This window comes from Scylla paramamosain, chromosome 6, assembly GCF_035594125.1.
Source record: "Scylla paramamosain isolate STU-SP2022 chromosome 6, ASM3559412v1, whole genome shotgun sequence".
Classification (NCBI taxonomy): Eukaryota; Metazoa; Arthropoda; class Malacostraca; order Decapoda; family Portunidae; genus Scylla; species Scylla paramamosain.
Genome location: NC_087156.1, coordinates 17183988 through 17189987, shown reverse-complemented (window position 1 = coordinate 17189987; position 6000 = coordinate 17183988). Strand labels below are relative to the sequence as shown.

The 6000-nt window shown below is 39.6% G+C and overlaps 1 long non-coding RNA gene across 3 annotated transcripts in view; it reads left to right on the top strand.

Moving 5' to 3' along the window:
* The first annotated feature begins 1146 nt into the window (after nucleotides 1-1146).
* The window catches only part of LOC135101355 (uncharacterized), a 121310-nt gene continuing 116456 nt past the window's right edge, over nucleotides 1147-6000 (top strand). For 2 of the 3 annotated variants that reach the window (XR_010269230.1, XR_010269231.1), the window contains exon 1: nucleotides 1147-1161. This is a non-coding gene — a long non-coding RNA (uncharacterized LOC135101355). Of the gene's footprint in view, nucleotides 1176-6000 lie in introns of all 3 variants that reach the window. The other variant, XR_010269232.1, reaches the window with a different exon arrangement.

Genomic DNA, 6000 nt, shown 5'->3' with positions numbered 1-6000 from the left:
AGTGGAGAAATAGAGGTGAATAAAGAGAAACTACGTACATGGACATTTGGGGTGAAAGGTAGATGAATAAGTCGTAGGTAGATGGGTATATGTATAGGCAGATAGATATATAGGTAGATAGATGAATGTATATAGGTAGATTTCTATTGTTTAGTTCATCTTTTTTTTTTTCTTTTTACGTGATGCTTACCAGAAAAATAGTTGCATGTAAGTGAATATAGAGAATGTACATGGACAGTTATGTAGAAAGGTAGATTAATAAAGCGTAGATAGATGGACACATGGGTAGATTGTTTTCGTTTGCTATGTAAATTAGATTCAAATGATCGCAAGTTATATATTTCTTTAATCAGTATTATTTTTAACTACTACAACACATCACAATTTGTTTATTTAGTTAGTTAGCTAGTTAGTTATTATAATTTTTCTCGCTCTATTACTACCACACACCATAAAGAAAATCTGTACCATTACCACCATCTACAGTTACCCACTCTTCCACCACCACCACCACCACCACCACAGCCACACCCTCATCACCATTACACCACCACCAGCAGCACCTGCCTGACGCTCATCTATATATAATGGAGAAAGGCATGATTTACATTCTTCCTTTCGTTAAAACCCAGAAACTTACATGTAGGAGCGTCACTGATAAGTTCAGGAAGTTAAAAGCAATAAGATTTGAAGATGCTAAAATTTGAAGACACTGATACTTTAATACACTAATATCTAAAGACATTAACATTTGCAGACACGAACATTTGAAAAAATAAATAAATAACGTTTGAAGACCCTGGAATTTCAACCATGTAGCATCTCAACATACCAACATTTGAACACATTAACATCTCAACACACCAATACATGAACACACGAACATCTGAACACACCAACATTTCAAAACACTAACATTTAAAGCCACAAACACTGTACTGATCTGTGCTATGTGAATCTTAAGTCCGAGCATCATCCAAGTACCGAGCGGCTTCGAAGTAGAGAACCGAAGCGATATGACCCAGCCCAGCCAGTGCCGCCGGGTGTGGTGTGAGGTGCACGCGCGTAACGGATTCTGTGCCTTCCTTTCACTTATTTCTAGTCAAGGTGATGCAGGATTGCCGAAGATCCATCCGGTACTTATTCCCAATGTCCCATGAGGTATGTTGAGGAAGGTGAAGTAGTAATGAGTGGATATGGGTATGTATTCACCGTGGGTAATGAGGGAAGTGTTCTGTCGGTTTCTATACCCTCTATCTCTCCGTCTCCAGTACTAGCTAGCACCATCATGCCACTAAGCACTAGGATGGGAAGCACTTTATCGTCTTGTATACCCTCTATCTTTCCGTTTCCAATACTCAACTGGCCAACATGTCCCTCTTGCTCTCTAGTTAGCAGGCAATCACCGTAGCGTTGTATTTATGATGGTTTTCAGTGTTAAATTACTGTTGTTTACATTCTAGCTGGATGAACACTCAACAGTAATTCGTGTTGAAAAATTAAGTTTGGTGAAAGGATGAAGGTTAAATCTGATTAGGAGGAAATATGAACATTATATTTGTTTGTTTTAAGTTTTTGCCCCTGTAGCTACTAGTGTGTAGTGAAGCTGACTACTGAACAGGCAAATATGCATATATATAAGCATTCTGAAAATATTAACACCGTATTGTATATTTTCTCCGAGGTAATCTGAAGTCATCTGATTTCCTGACAAACTTAAAGTAATATTAGGTTATAGATAGCAAACACTCGTATGTCCTCACCATCATCATAACTGTTACTGGTATCATCACTACTAACACTATCATTATATTCATCATAGTTTCCTTATCCAGTAATTGTATTCGTGGCAACGCGTAAAATCCAGGATATCAGAAGGGACGTTCGAGTTCCTAAGAAGAAACTTTTTTTTTCCTCCTGGCGGGCAAGAGGCCAAAGAGCATTTGTCATTCAGTCAAGTTTTTATTGGTTCCTGGACACTTGGTCTGCCGGGAGAAGTCAGACTTCCTCCTCCTCCTCCTCCTCCTCCTCCTCCTCCTTCCTCTCTTTCCTTCACTCTTTCCTTCTTATCTTCTAAAGTCTTAATGGTTCTCATACTTTTTCTGCTTGATTTGCGTTTCCAGTTCTTTTTCTTTTATATACGTCCTTATCCAACGTGTCGTGTGTTTTCGTGTCTCGTAATGTATCGAGAGGGTGACGTGGTGTAAGTGATTGTCTGTTTCTTTATTCTTTATTTATGTTGTAGCTGCTCTGGAGTGTTCTGGAGACAAGTATTGATTGTTATAGTAATCTTTCTCTTTTGTTCTATATGTAGCGTTCGTTATTTGTCTTTCTTTTTTTTTTTTTTTTACATTTTCATTTTCTCAGTGTCCAGTATCTTTATTATTATTATTTTTCTTTATGATTTGGCTTTTTGTCGGATTTTCTTCAGTAGAAGTCATACATGTTATCCCGTTTTATTAATGTTCACCTCTTATAAGTTTTAAAAGTAGCGATTTTTTTTTTTTTTTTTTTTACTGATCTTTACCAATTCTTCAACCTATCATAACTGTAATGCCTGCCAATGCTATATTTATTGTTAACTTCTTGCACTGAAAGGAGGAGTCATCTTTATTGTCCATGTATATCGTGTGTGATGTTCGTCCTTTCTCTTGTTCACTAGACTTGGAGCTTTGATACGATTTTGCGATACTTTTTTGCCAATCATAATCGCTTTTGATATAATCGTCTTGAATATTTTTTTTTTTTCCATCAGTCGTATTCGTATTCCCAGTCCTAGATTTCTCTATAATTCCCTCGTGTTGAAGGGAGTAATGGTCACTAGTATCTTTTTTTTTTCAGTATATTTTGTATTTCATGCGTGACGTTCCTTCTCCTCTTTAGTTTTTTTAGTTCTGCTGCAAAAGAGAGAACAAGGTTTTCGCTTTTCTTGTTCTTTTTTTTTTTTTTTTTTTCATTAGTCAAAAGCAACTACTCTCTTTCCGGGCCATCACAGCCTCCACACATTTGAGCCACGCCCTCTCTCTCTCTCTCTCTCTCTCTCTCTCTCTCTCTCTCTCTCTCTCTCTCTCTCTCTCTCTCTCTCTCTCTGGCACACACACATTTTCCACGCACGCATCCTCCTTGAAACTACCCACTCACAGTTCACACAGATGGCCTCATAAATTTGCACACACACTCACACACACACACACACACACACACACACACACACACACACACACACACACACACACACACACACACACACACACACACACACACACACACACACTATAACAACATAATAAATCATAAATATTCTCTCTCTCTCTCTCTCTCTCTCTCTCTCTCTCTCTCTCTCTCTCTCTCTCTCTCTCTCTCTCTCTCTCTCTCTCTCTGGCTGGATGGTTTCAGCACATCTGAATTCAGAATGATAATAATAATAATAATAATAATAATAATAATAATAATAATAATAATAATAATAATAGTAATAAAAATTTGAACGATAATAATGATGGAGCAACAAACGGAAGGGAAATATGAATCAACAAGTGACTGGAAATTGAAGGTGGCGCAGGCAAAGGTCGTAAATTTTGTGCCGCAATTGGGAGGCATACGTGAGTTGAAGACTGTGGGTGGGCGCTCTCTCTCTCTCTCTCTCTCTCTCTCTCTCTCTCTCTCTCTCTCTCTCTCTCTCTCTCTCTCTCTCTCTCTCTGGTATTAAAATCCATGCATTACTCGTACACACATCAATAGCGTAATGTCGAATATCATAACCATTTTTCTGCCTACCCGTCTTTATTTTTTTTTTTATATCATTCCTTTAGCCTCACTTTTTTTTCTTTTGTCTATTTTTCATCCTCCATTCTCCATTTCAATACTTTTCTTTCCCGTTGAATCATTGGCGTCGTGCTATTGTGGTGCATCTCATCGGCTTACCTCCGTGCCCTCATACGTTTGGTCTTTGCCGCATCCTTTCATTCTTCTCACTTTCCGGTTTTCTCTCCTTCCTCTCTCTCTGTCTTGCCCTCCTGTCCGTCCCTGTCCTCGTTCCCGCGTTCTTACATCTCAGTGTATGTCTTTCCGTCTCTGTCTCTATGTGTTGCCGTTTCTTTGTCTTCCCGTTTATCTGTTTATCTATTCCTTCGTTTATCTATTCCTTCGTTTCCCTGTCCTTTTGTTTCCGTGTCCTTATATTTCTCTGTCCGTTTTTTTTTCTCTCTGTTTCTTTGTTTGTAGGTGTGTGTGCGTGTGTGCGTGTATGCAAACGTAGATAGACAGATAGATAGATGGACATGATACGTAGATTTAGATTCTCGTGTACGTATATGTAATCGATGCATCTTGATTAGTTTGGTAGACTGCATCACTCCTTCCATCTCCCCTCTCTCCCTCCTTCCGTCTCTCCTCTCCCTCTCCCCCGTCCTCAGTCCCCAAACACCCATCACTCTTGATCTACCATCCCATCCCTCTCGTCCTCTTAACCAGTGATGGAGGTGGTGGTGCTGTTAGTGGTGGTGGTGGTGGTGGTGGTGGTGGTGTGTTACTGTTACTGCTGCTACTGCTGTTTTCTTTCCTCTTGCTCTCCTTCTCCATATTTAATTTTTGTTTAATTTTTTTATGGTAAATTATAGAAAAAACACTGTTATCAAATGGAATGCAAAGAAATACTATTTGTTATGCCTTCATGGTTTCGTTTTCTCTATCCATTTCAGCGTTAACTAAAGTAGAAGACTACTGAAGGAAGATCGAAGGAGATATAGAGGAAAAATACTATCAAAGCAAGGAAAGATAAGAGGTCATAAGTGCAACACAGGAGGAAAGAATGAGAGGAACATGACTCGGAGGAGAGTGATATGGAGTGGATTGAAGAGATAACGTAAAGGAGTTGAAACGAGGATAAAATATGGAATTACTACGAGAGAGAGAGAGAGAGAGAGAGAGAGAGAGAGAGAGAGAGAGAGAGAGAGAGAGAGAGAGAGAGAGAGAATGACTGACTGACTCGCACATAGAAGAAAGGAGGAGGAAGAGCAGAAGGAAGCAAGGCGGCATAAAAACGTTGATACGAGGAGACAAAACACTTTTTGAGATGAGATTGCAAGAAGAAAGTAATACAGCTTCTGAGGGATTATTGCGGGCGACGCGGCGAGGACAGGAAGGGGACGGAACGGGGAAGGGAAAGGGAAGGGGTGGGTGAGGTGAGAGAGAGAGAGAGAGAGAGAGAGAGAGAGAGAGAGAGAGAGAGAGAGAGAGAGAGAGAGAGAGAGAGAGAGAGAGAGAGAGAGAGAGGTTAGAGTGATAATGGAGGAGGGGGAGATGAGGAGAAGCAAGTGGAAGAATGACAAGAAGAGACTTGTTATTATTATTATTATTATTATTATTATTATTATTATTATTATTATTATTGTCAGTAGGTTGGTGGTGGTCATGGTGATTACAATAATGATGATGCGATGACGGTGGTGATGGTAGTGGTATTTGTTGTATTATACTCGTTAGTTTGTCGTAGATACCGCCATTGTAAGGCAAATATGACTTAATGTTAGTGTCAGAGAGAGAGAGAGAGAGAGAGAGAGAGAGAGAGAGAGAGAGAGAGAGAGAGAGGTTGGGGATGGGAGAGAGAAAGAAAAAGTTGAGAGGGATGAGAGACACCAGGATGAAGGAAAATGGAGATGGAGAGGGTGTGCGTGCGGTGCTGGCAATACTGCAGCGGGAGATTCAGGAGTGTCTTGTGTCCCCCCCTCACACACACAGAGGCAAGAAATGGAAGGAATATTTTTGGTATTAACGAGTATGAAGTTGAGTACTTTCATAATTTACAGAAATATCGTCAGTGTTCAATGAAACGGACAGGCTTTTATCTCCGGCTAATCACGAGGGCGATGGAAGCAGCTTTAATTATAGTCTTGTCGCTGTGTTTTCATTCACTGCAAGTTTACTATTACATTTCTTTCTTTTTTTTTTCTTTTCTTTTCGTTCGGTGTTTCCATCGTTAAGTAAATGCACGGCTTACTT